Below are 24,304 nucleotides of genomic sequence, written 5' to 3'. Positions count from 1 at the left end.
AGTGTCATGTAGACTGGGCAAATGGAGCTAGGAATTTTAGTATAATACTCCATTGTCTGTATTTTTAACTATGGCATTTATACAGCCTCCATTTATCCACTAAATGGAGTACCATTGATAAATCTTTCCTTCTGAATGTAAATAGCTTTATGATCTTCTCTTCTTGTGAAGATGCATTGCATTATGATTATAATTTTTTCAAAACCCCAGGTAGGGTGGGCCATGGTGGCTCAACAGGCAGAGTCTCGCCATGCGGGAGACCCGGGTGCGGTTCCCGGTGACTGCCATGCAAAACAAAACAAAACAAAAAACCCACAGATAAGTGGTAAAGAAAGCAAAAAGTCCCACCATCTGAAGAAAATCACTATTAACATTTTGGTATATATTTTTCTATATATAACACTAGAAAGAATATAAGACCTTTTCATATCTCTCGTAGCTGTACTTGGACTACTTTTCCTCCACTTTCTCCTCTGCCAGAGCAGGTTAAATGCTTCTTTTAATACTGTCCGCCAACTTTATACCTTCACTAAAACTCCTACTTTTGACTTTTGCTCTACTCTAATCTGTCTTGACTCAGCACGTCCTTTCTGGCTTCAGCATTTCTCTTGTAGATGCCTTGAAATTCTCATCAAGCACTTTTAAATATTGAAATGTGTTTTCTCCCCAGTTATCGTTTTGTATCCCACCAGGCTACCTTACAGACCCAAAACTTCCAAAATATATTTGTTGTCACTCATGATTTTACAAAATCCTTATCTGATTAAGGCAAAGCCTTGCTTCTGATTTAATAACTACAGAGCTTTTTTAAAGAAAATCCTCACTCAAGATAGAAATGAGGATATGTGTCAATCCATTTTTGTAACATAATGGGAAGCACGGATATCATAATCATAACACTCAGAATTCTTATTTCAGAAAATATGAGCTGACTTCAGCCGATGATGTTTTTCCTTTGGTTTTGTCATTGCCATTTCACAAAGTTTCATGATGAGGATAGGAGTAGTCTCTGAAAAACATGGAACATTCTGGACTCCCCAGAGAGTGTTGATAGTGTTTATGAACTTTTTTTTTCATGAAAATAAACCTAGGTTTTGGTTCCTTAAAAATGGAAAGAAGCATCCTTACTCATGTTTGAAAAGTTTGCTTAATACATCTACTTCAAGGAGTTTCCATGATATCACTTTCTTGTTCTGTAAGTTTCATACTGATTTTATTGAAATATTTTATTTCTTCTTCTTTGTTTTAAATATTTTTATTGGAAAATCTTCTCACACCTACAGTCCGTACATGGTGTACACATCAATGGCTCACAATATCATTACTTGGTTGTGCATTCATCACCGAAATCATTTTTAGAACATTTTCATCACCCCAGAAATAAATAAAAAGAAAAAAGAAAACACTCATGCATCCTATATTCCTTAACCCTCCCTCTCATTGACCACTAGTATTTCAATCTATGCCATTTATTTTATCCCTTATCCCCCATATTATTTATTTGCTTTTTTATCCACATTTTTTTTACTCATCTGCCCATAGCCTGGATAAAAGAAACATCAGACACAAGGTTTTCACAATCACATAGTCACATTGTAACAGCTATATTTTTATACAATCATCTTCTAGAATCAAGGCTACTGGAACACAGCTTAAAAGTTTCAGGTGATTTCCTCCAGCCATTCAAATATACCATAAACTAAAAAGCGATATCTATCTAATGCATAAGAATAACCTCCAGGATAACCTCTCAACTCTGAAATCTCTCAGCCATCAAACTTTATTTTGTCTCATTTCTCTCTTCTCTCTTTTGGTCAAGAAGGCTTTCTCAATTCCTTGATACCTGGTCCCAGCTTATTCTGGGAGCTCTGTCCCACGTTACCAGGGAGAGTTACATACCTGGGAGTCGTCCCATGCATGTGGGGGAGACCAGTGAGCTTACCTGCTGAGTTGGCTTAGAGAGGCCACATCTGAGCATTAAAAGAGGTTCTCCAGGGGTGACTCTTAGGCATAATTATAAGTAGGCTTATCCTTATTTATTCTTATTAAGTGAAGTCCTTCCAGGAATCTCAAAGAATAGCTTAATTTGTTAGATAATTTGGGTGGTAAACAGTATACTATTCCTTAGGAATAGAAAAATGGACTGCTCCTATCATCCTCCTTTCAGTATTGCACCTCTGTGAGCTATACCAAGATTCAATTCACTTTGCTTTGTTTTGTTGTATTTTTAAAATTTATTTAAATTTTAAGAAATATTTTGTTTCTTTTTATTTATTATTTTCAAATCTTAATTCATTTTTTGGGTGAAGTGGTACATGAGCGAGAATCAACCTGGGTCTCTCACATGTTCAATTCACTATTTTTTCAAAGTGTTTTTTAATTGTGAAATACAACTTATGTACAAAAAGCAAAAATAATATAGGATAGGAGGATGGAATTAGTTGATATTCTTGGAGAGGCTGGCTCCTCTGGGTTTCAAGACTTACAGTCCTAGGAACTCTCTGAAGGGTTTAAGTTTCAGGAGAGTAGACTTAGTCCATGAAAATTTTTTTGACTCTTAGTTCGAGCCCTGGGTGTTCTTTGGGGTTAACAGGAAAGATGTTGTTTGGATTTTGGCAAACCATGGCAGATAGCAATATCTAGCTAAAGCTTGCATGAGAGAAGCCTCCAAAAGAGCCTCTTGCTCCATTTGAGCTCCCTTAGCCACTGATACTTTATTTTGTCACATTTCTTTTTCCCCTTTTGGTCTGGATGGCATTTTCAATCCCACAGTGCCAGCACCAGGCTCATCCCTAGGAATCACGTCCTACACTTTCAAAGAGACTTTTACTCCTGGATATCCTGTCCCTTGTAGGGGGGATGGTAATAAATTTACCTTGCAGAGTTGGACGCTGAGAGAGAGCGAGAGAGGCCACTTCTGAGCAACAAAAGATCTTTCCTGGAAACAACCCTGAGTCATGATTATATGTAATCTTATCTTCTGTGCTACAGAAATGAGTTTTGTATGGGCAATCCTTAAGATCAAGGGTTTGGCCTTTCTTCTTGGAAGCCTAATATTTGAAAAAGCACCAGATGTTCCCAGATGGGGAAATTTAATAATTTTGTATTTTTTCTCTAGTCCCAGAACGCACTCTACCAATAACTATTTCTGTATATAGTAATGCTGACCGACAGAGCTGCAGAATTCCAGCTCTGAGTATTAGGTGTCACAGAGGTATCCAACATTCTAGTGAAATACTACCTTATACACATACAGCAAAACTGTTTCAGAATCTAGAAATACACTTACAACTTCAGCTGAAGTGTGACTACTATAAGAATGTACAATCTAGGCTCCAGTTTTCTTACAAGTATTTTCTAAAATAGACCATGCTAGATTTGTTGTTTCTGACTTATTTTGCACAGCACATTGTCCCCAAGTTTCATTCATTTGATTGTCCTCATGACCTCATTCCTTCTTGTAGTTGCACAACATTCCATCATATGTATACATCACAGTTCCCCTTTCTGCTTCTCAGTAATTGTGCCCTTTGTTCCCCTCCATCTATTGTGCATCAGGGATAATGTACAAAATAAACAATCCGTGTCTCACAGTGTTTTCACTCAGTTGTACAATCATCAGCACTCTCAATTCTAGACAGTTTTCACTGGTCTTTGACAAAAAACACAATAAACATGGACTTACCAGATGTCAAATCTAAATCTCCCATATCTTTTGTCCTACCCACCCATTTATTAGCCCCTGGTATTGCTGTGATACTGGTGTTGTCTTCCTGTTAACTATAGGCCATAGCATGCTATATTAGCTTTCCCCCGATTATTGACTCTTTGCACAAGATCAAAACTTTGAAGTAGTTAATGCAACAGCTTATTTATTATTGTAGAGTTAGTTGATGGGATACATGGCTCTATACAATGACTTTCAATCATTATTACCTTCAATATGGCAATGTTACTTATTAATCCACTAATGAACTATCATCACTTCTATCTGTTCCTTTACATTTACGTTCAACCTCCTTGAGTAACCATTCACCTATCTCTACCTTCTGTGTTTATCTATACTCTACACTGTAAGCTTTGAGTTTACCTTTATTAGAGTCATAAAAGTGAGATCATACAGTATGTATCATTCTGTGTCTGTCTGATTTCACTCAGCATTATGTCCTCAAGGCTCATCCATCTTGTCATGTGCTTCAGGACCTCATTTCATTTTACTACTGCATCATATTTCAATGTATTTATATACTGCATGTTTTTTCTCTATTTGTCTGTTGATTGGCACTTAGATTGTTTGCATCTTTTGGCAATTGTGAATAGTGCTGCAATGAATATCAGTGTGCAAATGTCTGTTCATGTCATTGCTTTCAGCTTTTCTGGATATATTCCAAGTATTGGGATTACCAGGTCACAAGGTAACTTGACGTATTAGTTAGGGTTCTCCAAGGAAACAGAATCAACAGGGAACACTCACAAATATAAAATTTATAAAAGTGTCTCACGTGACTGTGAAAACACAGTCCAAAATCTGCAGGACAGGCTGTGAAGCCGATGATTCTGATGGAGGGTCTGGATGAACTCTACAGGAGAGGCTCACCAGCCAAAGCAGGAAGAGAGCCTATCTCTTCCAAATCCTCCTTAAAAGGCTTCCAGGGATTAGATTGAGCATCACTCATTGCAGAAGACACTCCCTTTGGCTGATTACAAATGGAATCAGTTGTGGAGGCAGCTGATGTGATCATGATTTAATTCTATTGCAACAGACAGGCCAGCACTTGCCCAACCAGACAAACAGGTACCATCACTTGGCCAAGCTGACACATGAACCTGACCATGACACTGATATTTAGTTTTCTGAGGAACTGCCAAACTGTCTTCCACAGCTCTTGCACCATTATGAATTCCCACCAGCAGTGAATGAGTGTTCTAAGTTCTCCACATCTGCATCAATATTTGTAATTTTGTTTGTTTGATAACAGCCATTCTTGTAGGCATAAGGCGGTGTACCATTGTAGTCTTGATCTGCATTTCCCTTATACTAATGAGAATGAGCCTCTTTTCATGTGCTCTTTAGCCATTTGTATTTTCTCTTCAGTGAAATGTCTGTTCATATCCTTTGCCCATTTTATAATTGGGTTGTTTGTTCTTTTGCTGTTGAGTTGTGTAATTTCTTTATGTACACAGGATATCAAACATTTATCCAACATGTGGTTACCAAATATTTTCTCCCATTGAGTTGGCTGCCTCTCACCTTTTTGACAAAGTCCTTTGAGGCACAGAAGCTTTTGATTTTTTAAAAATTTTTATTTTGAGGAATTCCCATTTATCTATTTTTTATTTCATTGCTTATGCTTCGGATTTAAAGTTTAAGAAGCCACCTCCTATTACAAGATCTTGAAGATGTTTTCCTGTATTTTCTGCTTTTGGATTTATGGTGCTGGCTTTTATATTTAGGTCTTTGATCCATTTTGAATTAATTTTCTTCTAGGTTGTAAGGTAGGGGTCCTCTTCCATTCTTTTGGCTGTTGATACCCAGCTCTACCATGCCCATTTATTGAAAAGACCATTCAGTCACAGTTCAATGGAAATGGGGGTCTCCTTGGAGATCAACTGACCATATATTTGATGGTCTATCTCCGCACTCTCTATTTGGTCCCATTGATCAATACTTCTGTCTTTGTACCAATACCATGCAGTTTTGACCACCGTGGCTTTATAATAAATTTTAAAGTCAGAAAGTGTTAGTCCTTTTTTTCGCTCTTCTTTTTTGGGATATCTTTAGCTAGGCGGGGTCTTTTTCCCTTCCAAATAAATTTGCTAACAATCCTTTCCAAGTCTTCAAAAAGATTGTTGGAATTTTGATTGGTATTGCATTGAAAATGTAGATCAATTTGGGTAGAACTGACATCTTGACTACATTCAACCTTCCTATCCATGAGCATGGAATGTTGTTCCATCTACTTAGATCTTTTCTTTTAGCATTGTTTTGTAGCTTTCTGTGTACAGATCCCTAACATCTCTGGTTAAGCTTATTCCTAGATATTTGCTTCTTTTGGTTGCTATTTTGAAAGGAATTCTTTCCTTAATTATCTCCTCAGTTAGGTCATTACTTGTGTACTGCTTGTGTAAAAATTACTGATTTTTATATGTTAATTTTGAATCCCGCCACTTTGCTGAATTTGTTTATTAGCTCAAGTAGCTTTGTGATGTATTTCTCGGGATTTTCCAAGTATAGGCCCATGCCATCTGTAAATAATGAAAGTTTTACTATTTTTTCTATGTGGAGGTCTTTTATTCCTTTCTCCTGACTGATAGCTCTAGCTAAAACTTCTAGTACAATGTCAAATAATGGCAATCACAATGGGCATCTTTGTCTCGTTTCTGATCTTAGGGGGAAGGCTTTCAATCTCTCATCATTGAATACGATGCTGACTATGGGTTTTTCATATATGCCCTTTATGGTACTGAGGAAGTCTTTGATTCCTACCTTTTGAGGTGTTTTTATCAGAAAAGGATGTTAAGTTCTGTCAAATGCTTTTTCAGCATCACTTGATATGAGCATGTGATTTTTTCCTTTTTGATTTGTTTATGTACATTGATTGATATACTTGTATTGAACCACCTTTGTATTGCTGGTATAAACCCCACTTGGTCATGCTATATAATTCTTTTAATGTGTCATTGGATTTGACTTGCTAGTATTTTATTGAGAATTTTGGCATCTATGTTCATTAGGGAGAGTGGTCTGAATTTCTCTTCTTGTAGCATCTTTACATGGTTTTGGTATTAGATTGCTGTTAGCTTCATAAAATAAGTTAGGTAGCACTCCTTTTTCCCTCAGTTTTTTGGAAGAGTTTGAGCAGGATTGGTATTGGTTCTTTTTGGACTTAATAAAATTTTCTTGTGATGCTGTCTGGCCCTGGACTTTTCTTTCTAGGAAGATTATTGATGATTGATTGAATCTCTTTACTTGTAATTATTTTTTTGAGACCTACTAATTCCTCCAACTCAGTGTAGGTAGTTTGTATGTTTCTGGAAATTTGTCCATTTCATCTAAGTTGTCTAGTATGTTGGTGTATAGTTGTTCACAGTATCCTCTTATGACTTTTAAAATTTCTTTAGAATCCATGGTAACAACCTCTGCTCATTTCTGATTTTGTTTATTTGCATTCTCTCTCTTTTTTTCCTTGTCAACCTAGCTAGGGGTCCACCAATTTTATTGATTTTCTCAAAGAACCAACTTTTGATTATGTTGATTCTGTCTTTTATTTTTATTGTTCTCTAGTTTGTTTATTTCTGCTTTAATCCTTGTCATTTCTCCTCTATTTGCTTTGGAGTTAGTTTGCTGTTCTTTCTCTAGTCCATCCAGGTGAGTGGTTAAGTCCTTGATTTTTTCTTTTTTTTTTTTAACATAATCATTTAGGGCAATAAATTTGTACCTCAGCACTGCCTTTGCCACCTCCCATAAATTCTAATATGTTGTATTCTTGTTTTCATTCATCTCCAGATATTTACCTATTTCTCTAGCAATTTCTTCTGTGACCCACTGATTGTTTGAGAGTATGTTGTTTAATCTCCATGTATTTCTGAAAGTTCTGGTTCTTTAGTTTTATTGATTTCCAGCTTCATTCCATTGTTGTGGTCAAAGAAAGTGCTTTGGATAATTCCAATCTTATTAAATTTATAAAGACTTGTTTTGTGTTCTGGCATATGATCAATCTGGAAAACATTCCATTAGCACTAGAGAAGAATGTATATCCCTGTGTTTTGGCTGTAGGGATCTATATATGTCTGTTATGTCTAATTCACTTCTCACATTGTTTAGGTTCTCTATTCCCTTATTGATCCTCTGTCTGCTTGTTCTATCTATTGAGGAGAGTGGTGTATTGAAGTCTCCCATTATTACTGTTGAAACATCCATTGATCCCTTCAGTTTTGCCAATGTTTGCCTCCTGTACTTTGGAGCTTCTTTATTGGTAGCATAAATATTTATGATTGTCATTTCTTCTTGGTGAATTGCTCCTTTTATTAATATATAGTATCCTTCCTTGTCTCTTATGATGTCTTTACATTTAAAGTTTATTTGGTCTGATACTAATATAGCTACTCCTGCTTTCTTTTGGTTTCAGCTTGCAGGGTACATCTTTTTCCATCTTTTCATTTCCAATCTATTTGTAGCCTTGGGTCTAAGATCAGTCTTTTGTAAGAAGCAAATAGATGAATCATATTTTAAAATCTGATTCTGCCAATCTGTATCTTTTAACTGGTGAGTTTAACCCATTAGCATTTAAAGTTATTATTGTAAAGACAGTTCTTGAATCTACCATCTTATACTTTCTTTGTTTGTGTTTTATGTGGCCAGGCATCAGGAATAGAACCCAGGTCTCTAGCATGACAGGAGAGAATTCTGCCACTGAGCCACTGTTGCACCACCCATTTGACAGACCTATATATTCTATTCCTTCTTTCTTTTTTATTCTTTAAGTTACCCTTACTGATACTCTTCAATTCTGTACCCTCTTCCAGACCTCCCTCTCCTGTCTTTTTTTTCTTTTTCAGCCAGCAGAACTCCTTTTAGAATTTCTTGTTGGGCAGGTCTCTTGTTGACAAATTCTCTCAGCCTTTGTTTGTCTGAGATGTTAATCTCTCCCTCAAGTTTGAAGGACAACTTGGCTGGATAAATAGTTCTTGGTTGGAATTCTTTCTCCTTCAGGATCTTAAATGCATTATATAACTGCCTTCTCACTCACATGGTGCCTGTTGAGTAACCCAATCTCAGTCTGATGTGGTGTGCTGGTTTGAATCTGTTGTGTACCCCAGAAAAGTCATGTCTTTTAATCCTTTTCAATATTGCCGAGTGTTATATTTTTATTGTTTCCATGGAGATATGACTTACCCAATTGTGGGTAGTAACTTTGGACTAGATGGTTTCCATGGAGGTGCATCTCCGCCCATTCAAGGTGGGATTGTTTACTGGAGCCCTTTAAGAGGGAACCATTTTGGAAAAAGCTTTAGAGAAATGACAGAAGTCTCAGAGGCAATAAAAACTTCACAGCAGAGCTGACAGGATTGCAGACATCTGGAGAACAGAGACACAGATGTGTGTAGACACTTGGAGCCCAGGAAACATCATAATGAGCTGTTAAGCAAGCCAGAACCTGGAGAGGCAGATGCCAGCCAGTGACTACCCAGCTGACAAAGGTGTTCCTAACCCATGGACCTTCCATGAATTAAGGTAACCTCTTATCGGTACCTTAACTTTGGGTATTTTCATTGCCTTACAGCTATAAACTTGTAACTTATGAAATTCCCCTTTTTAAAAACCATTCCAGTTCTGGTATATCACATTCTGGCAGCTTGCAAACTGAAACATGTGGCGTCCCTTCTATGGACTTGATTGCCTTTCTCTTGCTGCTTTCAGGACTTACTGCTTCACTTTAACATTTGGCAGTCTGATTAGTATGTGTCTTGGAGTATGCCTATTTGGATGTATTTTATTTTAGGGTTTGTTGGGCTTCTTTGATTTGCATATTTATGTCTTTTATAAGATTTGGGAAGTTTTTCCCCACTAACTCTTCAACTAATCTTTCTATCCCTTTACTCTCCTCTTCTTCTGGAACACCAATAATTCTTATATTTGTGTTTTTTGTGTTGTCCATCATTTCCTTGAAATTCTGTTCCTTTTTTTTCATCTTTCTTGCCATTTGTTATTTTGTGTATTCAAGTCCAAACACCCTGTCTTCTAGCTCACTAATTCTTTCTTCTGCCTCTTCAAATCTGCTGTTGTGTGTCTTTAGTATATATAAATTTTTCTAGTATTTTTTAATTTGGTCTATAATATCATTTATCTCTGTGAGATCTGCTATTTTTCTATTTATTCTTTCAAATTCTTCTTTATGCTTCTTCAGTGTCTTCTTGATATGTTTTATGTCCTTATGTTCATCCTTGATTAGTCATTCCGAATTCTGTGTCCCCTCTGGTATTTTAATTTGGTCATTTGGCTGGACCATATCTGTCTGAATCTTTGTGTGCTTTGTGATTTTCTGTTGTGTTTGGGACATTGTTTATCTTGATGAAGTTATTTCGCAAGTTGGTTTCCTTGACTTGTCTAAGGTTTTGTATTTGCTTGGTTTTGCCTTGAAGGTCCCCCTTTACACTTAGTTTGTCAGTAATTATTGCCCAAACCAAGGCCCAGATCTCATGAACAGGATGCAATTCTACTTGAGACTTACTAATAGATGGCGCTCTTGAGCCACGTCTTCCCCTTAGCCCTGCCTCTCCCTGACTGTGGCAGCTAACTAAGCAAGATGGTGCCAGGCAGGATGGCTATTCTTGGCACCCAGCAGAGCCACTATTGTCTATACGCAGTGGGGCCACTTCTTTCTGCACCCATTGGGGCAGCTATTCTTGTGCCTACAAGGGCAACTATTCTTGGTGCCTGGGGAGCAGCCCTCTCTGCAACCAGTAGGGCCATTGTTTATTGAGCCTAGTAGGACAGTAACTCATGCCCAGCAGGTTGGTATTTGTGGCACCTGGCAGAGCAGCTGGTCTTGGTGAGCAGAGTGGGGCTTCTCATTCCCTCAGGGAACCAGCCTGCCATGCCCATGGGGGAGGGGCATCAGTCTCAATGACTTGGGAAACTTACATTTCTATGTGGGATCTTGGTCACTCCACCATTCCAACTGGTGTACGATGTGTGTCCAGTCACTGAAGTCCCCCAAAGAGTTACTTCATACAGTTGCTAGCTATTTATTAGCTGCCCTAGAGGACAAATTAAATTCCACTCCTCACTACACTACCATCTTGCCTCACCACCTCACAATTCACTTTTAAAACTGTATTTATGGCAGAGTGTATTGTGTTCCCCAGAAAGACATGTTCAAGCACTAATCTCAGATCCTGTGGGTGGGGACTTATTTATAAACAGAATGTCCAGGAGGTATTATTTAGATGAGGGCAAATTGAATTAGGGTGGGCCTTAACCAATAAGGCAGGACTCTTCATAAATAAAAGAAATTTCAACTCAGTCACTTAAAAGAAACCAGAGAAGGAGAGAGAGGTCACCATGTGATGGAGTCAGAGAGGCATCTCCTAACAAAGGAACCCAACAATTGCTATCAGTGCAGCCACAGAACACTACAGGCTCCATAAGAAAGCAAGGTCTAATAATACCTTGTTGAGCTTCCAGCCTCCAAAGCAGTGAGACAATAAATCCCTGTTGTTTAAGTCAACCAGTTTGTGGTATTTGTCATAGCAGCTCTGGCAAACTAAGACTATATTTTAGGAAATAAGTAATAATTACAGCAATAACAATAGCTAACATTTTACTAAGTTCTTCTTATATGTCAAACACTACCCCACCACTTACTTCAAAAAAATATCAATTCATTAAACTCTTATAAGAACCCTAGGAGATATATTAGTCTATATCTCATTTTATGGATCTGGAAACAAAGGGACAGAAAGGATAAGTGATTCAGAACCAGCTAGTAAATGGTAGAAGCAAGATTCAAAAAGACTGTTTGGCTCTAGCATCTATGCCTAAACATTCCATTCTGCTGACTTGCTTGGGTAAAAAAAAAAAAAAAAAGAAATTGCTTTACATAATGTTGCCTCATCTAGATGTAGGGGATAAAGGGAAATTGTAATTTCATAACTTAATATGAGTCTGCCTATATCCTGCTATGTGGGTATTGCTAGGTTAATATTAGATTAGTTAACTGTGCTAAATTGAAACTATTGAGCCCATTTCTTAAGATGCATGCTTTGAGTTTTGACTTTCAGGAAAAATAGGGATGGGGCGGGCCACAGTGGCTCAGTGGCAGAGTTCTTGCCTGCCTGCCTGCCTGAGACTCAGATTTGATTCCCGGTGACTGCCCATGCAAAAAAAAAAAAGGGGGATGAATTTATCCTGATTCATTTTTGCTTCTTTACCTGATCTCTTTCATGTAACAAATTTTTTTTCTTATTGCATTTGTTATCCAAAATATATTAAATTAAATTTTAAAAGAAAAATAATCTACAACTACAGATAATTCCCTTTTATCATGTGACCATTTAATATTTATCTACAAGTATATATATCTTACATAATTATCATAGCATTTTTTTCACTGAAGTTTAATTCATTAACATTATTCCAAGTTCTACATGCTGCTCGTAACCCTTTTAATATTTTTAACATTCTCTATGAGGTTAAGATATAATTAACTTATTTTTGCTGCAGAAATATTTATATTTGAATAAACAATTTCATGTATACAGAGTTTCTTTTCTTATTTTGGGTCATTTCCTTAGAATAAAGTCTAATGGTTATCAAAAGAATTAAACTTTATTTTATTTGTTACTCTCTGAATATAATTCGACAGAATGGAATTTTATAATTTTTTCTAGTTGATCACTTAATTGATAAAATAATATTAAAGAACTGTTTTAAATCAAATTTCTTTAATTACTGTTGAACTGAACACTTACAGTTATATTAGGTTAATATTTGAATTTCCTCTCACAGGATTTTGTTGCAAGGGCTTACTATTGACATCTAAGTCATAGTCTCATGAAAATGTTTCATTTAATATATATTAAATTTTGACTCCATTTATGCAAATATCTTGCACTCTATTACAACTCCTCCTTTTCCATTGATCCTATGTCCAATCTAAGGGGTCTGTGGGATATGCCCATTCTAACTGTTCATGTTGAAAAGGGATATAGACAATATAGGATAAGGGGATGATATTCTTGGAGAATCTTGACTAATTCGATACCCTTTTTTATAAATACTATAGTCTGTACTCTTCTGATTTTCCTTCTCAACTCTACAGTCTATCTGAAATTTATTTTGATTTATGGAAGGAATTAAGTATGAAGTTAAAATAAATTTTCTTCTTTCCACTTAGCTGTACCCTTTCTAGGTGTTTTTGTTATTCTTGTAATAAATTAAAGCTCTCCTTTCAGCCGTCTATGTTTCATTTTACTATCATTATTATACCTTTTCAATTATTATTCCACAATATGCTTTAATACCTAAACGGCCCATCTTCCTCATCCCTACCATCATAGCTCTCTCTTTTTTTCTCAATAATTACTGTTGCCCTTACCGTATGTATTTTTCTAAATAATCTTATAATAATTTTAAGTTGTTTTATCAAGTCAGTTGTGATTCTAATTGTTTCCAAAAAAAAAAATGGACCAATATACAGTCTAACTTTCTTTTATAGTGTTGCTTTGTGTAGAGTTCAATTTACTTTTCATGCTTTGATTTTAGAGGTTTCACTGCATACTCAAGTAGCAGTATTCTCAGGTGAAGGGCATGACCTGGCCAAAGAGTAGGAAACATCTGATCAGCCATCTGGAGACAAAAGCCAGCCCACAGGAAAGCTGTCGTTTCAGTTAAACCTGTTCCTGTCTAGCCTCGTGAGCTATCACTGGTCACTGGGGGAGAAGGAGATCCTTATTTTTTTTCTTTATTGTTGCTGTGTTCACTCCATTTCACTATTCCCCTAATGAGATTTATAGAAGTAAAATTAACTTAAAGTGCTCAGAAATATGTGTTCCTCAGATTTTCACGCTCTAAGTTAAGTAATTTCCCCCAAGAACAAATACTAATTCTTATTCTCTCAAGAAACACCTTGGAAAACCATGAGCTTGTTTGGTCAGTTTTTCCATTAAATAAATCACCCAAACTTCAAATAAGATCCATTCATCCATAAGTGTGAACTATTCTCCTAATACAAACATCTTCAAACATAATACAAATCATGGCTATATATCATGATTTGAAACTCCTCCATTGAAGTGATGACTAATCCTTTAACCATTTAATTGTGAAATGGAGCATTCGCAAATCACATGATTTTAGTTTAAAGCCATTATTACTTAATCTCTTTGTTAAGGTGGCTTCAGGATAAACAGTTGGAGTGTGTTGAGTTATGATTACATTAAACTCAAAGGTCCCTTGTTTTAAGGAGTCTACCATTTTTGTTTGCATTTATCCTAAAATCATAAAATTTTATATGATTTTAAAGGTTATCTGGACATGTCCCAATACTCACAGCATGAAGGTCACCCAAGAAGTTTGCACAGAAATCACCCAGTGGTACAGAATCTCACCTACCCTCCTGTCCCCAAATAGAGTGATTGCTGTACCATTAATTTACAAGGTGAGGTGCAATGTACCCCAGTCATCTCCTTCCTTTTAAGTAGTCCTTAAACTTCCCCAAAAGAAAACAAAAACATAAAAAGCCATAGAAATCACCCTAGTTATGGTATTTAAAAAAAAGATTACAAGACTCTTCAGTGGTGATTTTTAAAAATTTTTTATTAATTAAAAAAAAATTACAAGAAAGAAACACAAACATTCCCAACACATACACTCAACAATTCACAATATCATCACATAGTTGCATATTCATCATCATCATTTCCCAAAACATTTGCATCAATTCAGAAAAAGAAAAAGACAGAGTGGTGATTTTTTGCTTGTTTTATCACATTTATCCTATGTAACATTCCAAAAATGACTGCCTAACTGTCAAACAATGGAGTCTTTTCAGTCTTCTCAATGGCATTTGAAACACTTCTCTTGAGTTCTACAATACCATCCTTTCTTGGTTCTACTTCCTAACCCTCTAATAATTTCCCCCCAATCTCCTTTGCACCACCCTTTCATTTTGGTGGTACTCAGAGCACATCTTTAGCCCTCCTCTTACTCTGCCTGTCCTCCCTGGGTAGCCTCTGTCATTCTCAAGACCTCGGCTACTTCTCGGCTGATGACACACATTTGGCATCACAAATGCCATCTGACCCAAACTGAAAGCATCATCTTTCCCAAAATTTGTTCTTCTACCTTAATAAGTCCAGGCACCATATACACAATCACCTAAGCTTTACATCTCTACATCATCTTACATTTCTCTATTGCCACCAACACCTTACAGCCCAGCTTATCACACATACACATTCCCTTCTCCAAAATATTCAATTGGCTCTGTTCAGGATTCAGGCTTTTGTCCTTTTTGACCTCTTATGGTCTTGAATCTCATACACCTTGAATGTATTCTGATCCTGCTATTGGAATGGTCTTTTTTTTAAAAAACCACATATCTAATTATGTAATTTTCTGCCTTCAAACCCTTCTGATGACTCCTAGTGGACTACTGCAGGGATCAGCAAACTATGACTAACAGACAAATCTGGCCCATTGCCAGTTTTTACAAATAAAATATTATTGGAACTTGGCCACATTCATTCAATTATTATCTGGTTGCAGAAAAAAAAACATGTGGCCCCAAAAGTCAAACATATTCACTATCTGGCCCTTTACAGAAAATGTTTGCAGATGCCTAGCCTGGTGGATAAAGTCTGATCTCCATAATCCAGCACATAAGAACCTCCGTTCTTTGGTTATAACCTCTATCTCCAGGCCTGGCTCTTGCCACATGCCCTCTTAAATCTTATACTTAACTGTGCTTAGCTGCTTGCAATTTCCCAGCATAGATCTATAGAAATTTCTGCTATGATTGAGATGTGCTGTGTCTGCGCTGAAGAATGCAATTGCCACTAGCCATATGAACACTTAAAATGTGGTTAAGAAAACTGAGGAATTGAATATTTTTTTTCTTTTTTTGCATGAGCAGGCACCAGGAACCAGGAATTGAATTTTGAATTTCATCTAATTTTAATCAATGTGAATTTAAACTTAAATAGCCACAAATGGCCATTGGCTAACACACTGGACAACACTGTGCTGGACTATGTCACATGACTGCATCTTCATTCATTTTATGGGGAATATTTAAAATATATTGTCTGCCTGTGAAACACTCATATTTCAACAGTTAACTTAAGGTTTTTGTTTTTTTTTTTCACATGGCCAGGCACCAGGAATCAAACCCAGATTTCTGGCATGGCAGGTGAGAACTCTGCCACTGAGCCACCATGACCTGCCCTTAACTTAAGGTTTATCTTTTTTTAGGGAGGCCTTTCTAACTCCCAAGTCCTGCCCCCCGGCCCCCCCAAAATGGGTATCCTCTGTTTGTGTCTTCAGTATGCTATCATATTACCAGGAAGTCTTTTTTTTTTTTTTACACTGATCTGTCTTTTCCAACCAGAATAGCAACCTCTGAATTTTCTGCAGAAAGTTATCCCATTTGTCTCTCTTTAAAAGCCCCTAATCCAGTGTCTGGTTTGTGCCAGAAACTTAATTAATGTCAGTCAAATAGATGCATTAATGTCACATTCCTACTACTTTTTTTCAACATGCAAATCCCTTTCCTTCATTTATAGTTTTTTGACAGATGAAGAATAGCTGCTCCTTGTAGCCTAGTGCTTATTATTACTATTATTATTATATTATTATATAACCCTAATAATCCCCCCCACCCCCTTACTCCTCCCACTAGATGTTGACTTCTTCCCTCTGGGAACAATAATTGATTTCAACCCGTTAGGCAACCTGATTTTGTTCACATGTTCTGACCTTCACTTTCATGTTAGCATCTTCAAGGCTTAGAATAAAAAACATCACATTCCTCAAGAAGTTGTGTGAGGCATCCATGCCCCTTCAGTTGACTGACTTGTTTGACCTCTTCTGTGAAATTTGTTAATTCTGCCTTGTTCTGAGAATACACTAGTTACCCGTGGTCTATGAGAGCCTTGGGTACTGCAGCTATCTTGCTTTGTTTTTCATCAAAGATAATTTCAGTATTACTTAGACTAAGGAAAGATGGTAAACTCTACAAGAATGGCTGTGAGACACCAACAACAATTAACAGTCCCCAGAGACTGTAACTCCTTTTGAAGAAGAAGCCAAACTTAAAAATATTTTTTGCTTAGCTTTTCATTTGAAATAATATCAGATTTATAAAAAAGTTACAAAAATAGGAAAAAGAATTCCCATATGCTCCTCATCCAGATTCACCAAACGTTACCATCTTATACAAACACCTCACAATTATCAAGAACAGGAAATAAATATTGATACACTATGATTATGTAATCTTAAGATTGTATTCATATTTTGCCAATTTTCCCACTAATGTTCATTTTTTTCTGCTCCAGGATACATCTAACATCACAAATTGTATTTAGTAGTAATGTCTTCTTAGTCTTCCTTAATCTGCAACAATTCCCCAGTCTTTTTTTTCTGTTAACTTTTTTCTTTTTTTAATTGAAAAATCTTCACACATGTTCTATACAATTGATGGCTCACAATATCATCACATATTTGTGTATTCATTGCCATGATCATTTCTTGGAACATTTGCATCACTCCAGAAAATAAAATAAAAAGAAAAAACTCATGCTTTCCGTACCCTTTGCTCCTCCCTTTCATTGACACCAGGGTTTCCATCTACCCAATGTATTTTACCCTTTGTCCCCCCCACCATTATTTATTTATTATCTATATTTTTTGCTCATCTGTCCACACCCTGGATATAAAAAGCACCAGGCACAAGGTTCTCACAATCACACAGTCACATTATAAATGCTGTATCTTTATATCCTGTCAACTTAAAAAAAATTTTTTTGGAGAAGTTGTACGTTTACAGAAAATTCATGCAGAAAATATAGAACTCACATATAAACCCCCTGCACACACATGGTTTTTCCTACTACTAAAAATTTGCATTCATGTGGAAACTTTTTACAATTGATGAATGAATATTTTTATGATTTTATTACTAACTATAGTCCGTGGGTGGCATTAGTGTTCATTCTTTGTGCTGTTCAGTCCTTATGTTGTTGTTTTCTTTATTTTTTCTTAGTAGCATAAATATAACCTAAAATTTCCCCTTTTAACATTCAAATGTATAATTCAGTGATGTTAATTCACAATGTTGCATGACCATCAGCACCATCCTTTACCAAAACTTTTCCATCACTGTCAACAGAAATTCTATACCAATTAAGCATTATACCCTATAATTCCTATCCACATTCCAGCCCCATTGTAACCTGGGTTCTAGTTTCTGACTCTAAGAATAAGCTTATTCTAATTATTTTATATCAGTAAGATCATAGAATATTTGTTCTTTAGTTCCTGGCTTATTTCGCTCTGTATATTGTCTTCAAGTTTCAACCATTCTTTTGCAAATGGAGATTCAGTTTTCCCAGCACTATTTGTTGAAGAGATTATTCTTTCCCAATTGAATGGGTTTTACCCCTTGTAAAAAATGAACTAGGCATTTGTGAGGGTTGATTTCTGAATTCTCAATTCAATTCCATTGATCTATATGTCTGCCCTTTTACAGTACCAGGCTGTTTTAATTACTGTGGCTTTGCAATAAGCTTTAAGATTGGGGAGTTTGAGTCCTTCATCTTCATTCTTTTTTTTTTTAATTGTATGATATAACATATATATAAAACAAAGAAAGAAAAAAAGATTAATTTTTCAAAGTATTCTTCAACAAGTAGTTACAGGACAGATCCTAGAGTTTTTCATGGGCTACAATATCATCCTCTCAATTTTTTTCTTCTAGCTGCTCTAGAATATGGGAAGCTAGAAGAAATAAATATTTTTTAAATCATCACAATCGAATTTTTTCATTTTTGTAAAAAATAATATGTATACAAAGCAGCAATAAATTTCAAAACCCAGCACAATTCATTGTAAAACAGATTTCAGAGTTTGGTATGGGTTACAATTCAACAATTTTAGGTTTTTACTTCTAGCTGCTCTAAGATACTGGAGACTAAAAGAAGTATGAATTTAATGATTCAGCAATCATATTCATTTGTTAAACCATACCATCTGTGTATAACTCCTTTGATCTTTCTATCCCATTCTTTAGGGTATTTGGGCTATGGCCATTCTAAATTTTTCATGTTGGAAAGGGCCGTCAATAACATGGGATAGAGAGATGGAACAAGCTGACGTCCTGGAGAGGCTGGTCCCTCAGGTTTCAGGCTTTATCTGGTCCAGGGACCCATCTAGAGGTTTTAAGTTTCTAGAAAGTTGCTCTAGTGCATGGAAACTTTGTAGAACCTTATATATTTTCCTAAGTATTCTTTAGTATTGGCTGGAATGGTTTTGGTTGGGGGTTGGCAGGTTATGATAGGTAGCAATGCCTAACTGAAGCTTGCATATGAGTGTCCTCCAGAGTAGCCTCTCGACTCTATTTGAACTCTCAACCACTGATACTTTATTAGCTACCCTTCTTTTCCACCTTTTGGTCAGGATGGAATTGTTGATCACCCAGTACCAGTGCCAGACTCATCCCTGGGAGTCGTTTCCCACGCCACCAGGGAGACTTTCACCCCTGGATGTCATGTCCCACATAGGAGAGAGGACAATGATTTCACTTGCAGAATTGGACTTAGAGAGACTGAGGCCACATCTGAGCAACAACAGAGGTCCATCAGAAGTAACTCTTAGGGATACCTATAGGTAGACTAAGCTTCTCCACTACCTACATAAGCTTCACAAGAGTAACTTTCATGATCAAGGGCTTGACCTATTGATTTGGGTGTTCCTAATGTTTGACACAGTATCAGGGGATTCCCTGATGGTAAAGTTTAATAGTTCCATATTTTTTCTCCCATCTTTCAAGGGACTTTGCCTATACTTTTTGATTATCTGTTTACTATATTCTAGGATATATCTAGGCATTACATTAAGCTGTACAGGATTAAAGGCCCTCATTCTTATTCTGGGCTCCTTGTGTTTCAATTGTTCAAATGAGCTATACAGACAAGTTGAATTAGATTATGTGTTACAGAAAATTTAGGTTCCAGACAAAAATAAACCTTTCTTCATTTGGTCTCACGGAGTAAGTGCAATTCTAAAATAAAGATAATGTCTTCCTTACCCCTGTGTTCTGAAGTACCTTAATCACGACCTGATTGGCTTCATTCTTATCTCTAAATACCAGGTTATACATATATTAAGCAGCCTCTAAATCCAGAAGTAATTATTACCACTCTGGAATAAATGTGTCTGCTATAAGGGTTTACAATCTATGGCCCCGTTTTCTTATAAGCATTTTCTAAAGGAGACCATACAATAATTATTCTTTCATTTCTGGCTTATTTTGTCTCACCAAATATCCCACAGCTTCATTCACATCATTGCATGTCTCACAACTTCGTTCCTTTTTGCAACCACACAATATTCAGTCATAAGTATACACCATTGCTCGCCAATCTACTTCTCAGTCAGTATACCCTTAAGCCACCTGAATTCAATAGACATTATGTATAATGCCCAAAGTCCATCAACACTCTCAATTTTAGATAATTTCATCATTCCCAAGAGACAGATAACCAACAAACACACCCCCACCAAATAAGAAATCTAAACCTCCTCTTAACTGTTATCCCTGCCCCCATTATTTACCCCTGGTGTTGCTGTGGTACTGCTAATCTTTTCCTCTTAAACATAGCCCACACAGCATGCAATAGCAGTTTTCCTCTGTACCCTGGACTTAAGCACTCTTATACATGAATCATACCTTTGAAGTAGTAGAACTTTGAAGTAGTTCTTACAAGAACTTAGTTATACTTCTAGTGTAAATCTGTGGACACATAAGTCTATACAACACCTTTCAAGCATGTTCACCTTCAATATGATATTATTACTTACAGACCCATGAGAGAATCTCCTTCACTTCTATCAATTCCCTTACATTTGAGTCCAACCTCATTAGCCAACCATTCACCCATCGCTAGCTTCTATGTATCTCTAAGACTCCTATATTCTGTATCATAGGCCTCCAATTTGACCTTTTTCATGGTCATAAAAGTGGAGTCATACAGTATCTGTTCTATAGTCTGGCTTATTTCACTCAGCATTATGTCCATCTTGTCATGTGCTTTGGGATGTCATTTCATCTTACTGCTGCATAATATTTTATCATATGTATATGCCACATTTTGTCAATCCACTTATCTGTTGATGGGCATTTGGATTCTTTCCACCTTTTGGCAATTGTGAATAATGTTGCTATGAATATTGGTGTGCAACTGTCTTTGTGTCACTGCTTTTAGCTCTTCTGGGTATAAACCAAGTAGTGCTATTGCTGGGTCATAGGACAACTTAATATTTAGTTTTGTAAGGAACTGCCAAACTGTCTTCCACAGCAGCTGTAACATTATACGTTCCCACCAGCAGTGCATAAGAGTCCCAATTTTTCCATAACCTCTCCAACATTTGTAGTTTCCTGTTTGTTTAATTCTTATAGGTGTGAGGTGGTATCTCATTGTAGTCTTGATCTGCATTTCCCTTATAGCTAATGAAAATGAACATCTCTTCATTTGCCACCTGTATTTGCTCTCCAGAAAAATGCTTATTCATATCTAAAGCCCGTGTTATAACTGGGTTGTTTATTCTTTTGTTGTTGAGTTGTATGATTTCTGTATGTATTCAGAATATCAAACCTTTGTTCGATGTGTGATTTCCAAATATTTTCTCCCCTCAAGTTGACTGCCTCTTCATCTTTTTGAGAAACTCTTTTGAGGTACAGAAGCATTTGATTTTTATTATTATTATTTTTTACATGGGCAGGCACTGGGAATCGAACCTGGGTCCTCTGGCATGGCAGGAACGCATTCTTGCCTGCTGACCCACCGTGGCCCACCCAGAAGCATTTGATTTTGAGGAGTTTCCATTTATCTATTTATTCTTTTGTTGCTTGTGCTTTGGGTGTAAAATAGCTACCTCCTATTACTAGTTCTTGAAGATGTTTCCCTACATTTTCTTTTTAGAAGCTTTATAGAGCTAGTTCTTATAGTTAGGTGTTTGATCCACTTTGAGTTAATTTTTGTATGGGGTTTAAGGTAAGTTTCTTCTTTCATTCTTTTGGCTATTGGTATCCAATTCTCCCATACCCATTTATTGAAAAGACTGTTTTGTCCCAGATGAGTGGATTTGGGGGCCTTGTCAAAAATTAGCTGACTATAGATTTGGTGGTCTATTTCTATACTCTCAATTTGATTCCATTCGTCAATACTTCTATCTTTGGGCCAGTACCATGCTGTTTTGGCCACTGTGAATTTATAAGTTTTAAAGTCAGGAAGTGTTAATCCTCCACTTGTTCTTCTTTTTTAGGATGCCTTTAGCTATTCAGGATCTCTTTTCCTTCCAGATAAGTTTGGTAACTAGCTTTTCCAAGTCTTCAAAGTAGGTTATTGGAATTTTGATTGGTACTGCGATGAATCTGTAGATCAATTTGGGTAGACCTGACATCTTAACTATATTTAACCTTCCTATCCATGAGCAGGGAATGTCTTTCCACCTATTTAGATCTTCTTTGATTTCTTTTACAAAGAAGAACAAGTACTTTACATCCCTAGTAAAGTTCATCCCTAGGTACTTGATTCTTTCAGTTGCTATTTTGAATGGATTTTTTTTCTTAACTGACTCCTCAGTTAGGTCGTTGCTTGTGTATAGAAATATTACTGATTTTTACACATTAAATTTATATCCTGCCACTTTGCTGAATTTGCTTATTAGCTCAAGCAACTTTGTTGTAGATTTCTCAGAATTTTCCAAGTATAGTATCATGTCATCTGAAAATAATGAAAGTTTTACTTCTTCCATCCCAATTTGGATGACTTTTATTTCTTTGCCTACCTGATTGCTCTAGCTAGAACTTCTAGTACAGTGTTGAATAATAGTGGTGACCAACGGCATTCTTGTCTCATTATTGATCTTAAGGGAAAAGCTTTCAGTTTCTCTCCATTAAGTACAATGCTGGCTATCAATTTTTCATATATGCCCTTTATCGTATTGAGGAAGTTACCTTTGATTCCTATCGTCTGAAGTGTTTTTATCAGAAAAGGATGTTGAATTTTGTCAAATGCATTTTCAGCATTAATCAAGATGGTCATGTGATTTTTCCCTTTTGACGTTTTAATGTGCTGTATTACATTAATTCACTTTCTTCTGTTGAACCATCCTTGCATTCCTAGTGTAAACCCCACTTGGTCATGGCGTATAATTCTTTTAATGTGTTGTTGGATTCAATTTGTTAGTATTTTGTTAAGAATATTTTGCATCTGTGTTCATTAAGGAGATTAGCCTGTGGTTTCACTACTGCTTTCAACACTGTTTTCTTGATTTGCACTTGCCCATTTATGGTGACACTTGAACTGTTTTCCAGGGTTCTGAAGAAGATGGCTCTGCCAATGTTTGCTAATTTCTCAAAGATTTTGTTGGAGATTGGCACCCTGGAGTGTACCACCCAACCATCTTGATCAAACTGAAAGCTAGAACCAAAAATTTTGACAGCGGTTCTGAGAATGTTTGAGATTCTAGCTCAATCAAGTGGATTTAAAAGTCAGCAAAGAATATAAAACTACATGTGTTCACAGGGTTCAGAATATCAAAGCACAGTTTTCATATACTTTTCAAAGTTTCAACTTAAATATTGACAATTTTTTAGGAACTGCTTTTGCCCAAGTAGAAATGAGACCTGCCTTTTGAGAAATAATTTCAAAATGCTTTTCGCTTTCTCAGTATTGACATTTAAAAAAAATTGTTGATTTAAAATCAGATCATTGTAATCCATCTCAAGTGGTTTTTCTTTAATATTTTCATTGAGAAATCTTCTCATACATACAGGTTATCCAAAGTATACAGTCAATGGCTCACAATATCATCACATAGTTGTACATTCATCACCATGATCAATTTTAGAACATGTGTGTCACTCCAGAAAAAGAAAAAGACTCATCATCCCATGACCTTTACCCAACCCTCTCTGAGATGTATGAGCATTTCAATCTACCCAAATCTTAGGGGTATGGGATGGGATTTAAGTGGTATGGGATGTATGAGTATTCCAATCTACTCAAATTTTCTCTTTACCCCCCCCCCCTTATTATTTACTTATTTTTTATCCCTGTTTTTTTACTTATCTATCCATATCTTGGATAAAAGGAGCATCAAACACAAGGTTTTCATACTCTCATAGTCACACTGTAAAAGCTTTATAGTTATACAATCATCTTCAATAATCAAGGCTACTGGAACACAGCTCAGCAATTTCAGGTACTTCCTTCCAGCCACTCCAATATGCCATAAACTAAAAGGGGATATCTATATAATGCGTAAGAATAACCTCCAGGAAAACCTCTAGACTCTGTTAATCTCAGGTGGTTTTGAATGCTCACATATCTTATTTCTGCTCTAATATCCTGTCCCTGTAGAATCAGGGAATATAGAGAAAGAGAGATAAAATAATGAAGATGGCTCTATTTGTATATGAGATCTCCTCCCTGCCTCCTCACAACAAACAGCTAGGGTTGCTCCTGCAGCAGACTTTGGTATCATCTATTCATTGCATTTTCATGAAAGCTGTGA

At 36.3% G+C, this 24,304-nt stretch overlaps 1 protein-coding gene across 5 annotated transcripts in view; it reads left to right on the top strand.

Annotated features, from left to right (window-relative positions):
- The window catches only part of FYB1 (FYN binding protein 1), a 170,519-nt gene that overhangs the window by 17,139 nt on the left and 129,076 nt on the right, over nucleotides 1-24,304 (top strand). The window contains exon 1 of one of the 5 annotated variants that reach the window (XM_077117042.1): nucleotides 8,805-9,235. The exons of the other annotated variants lie outside the window; for them this stretch is intronic. The gene's annotated coding sequence lies outside the window, so the exon portion shown is untranslated. Of the gene's footprint in view, nucleotides 1-8,804; nucleotides 9,236-24,304 lie in introns of those variants that run through there. 5 annotated transcript variants of the gene reach the window in all.

Source organism: Tamandua tetradactyla, chromosome 9, assembly GCF_023851605.1.
Source record: "Tamandua tetradactyla isolate mTamTet1 chromosome 9, mTamTet1.pri, whole genome shotgun sequence".
NCBI lineage: Eukaryota > Metazoa > Chordata > Mammalia > Pilosa > Myrmecophagidae > Tamandua > Tamandua tetradactyla.
Note: the sequence above shows the minus strand (reverse complement) of the source record. Positions and strands in the feature narration are given on the sequence as shown.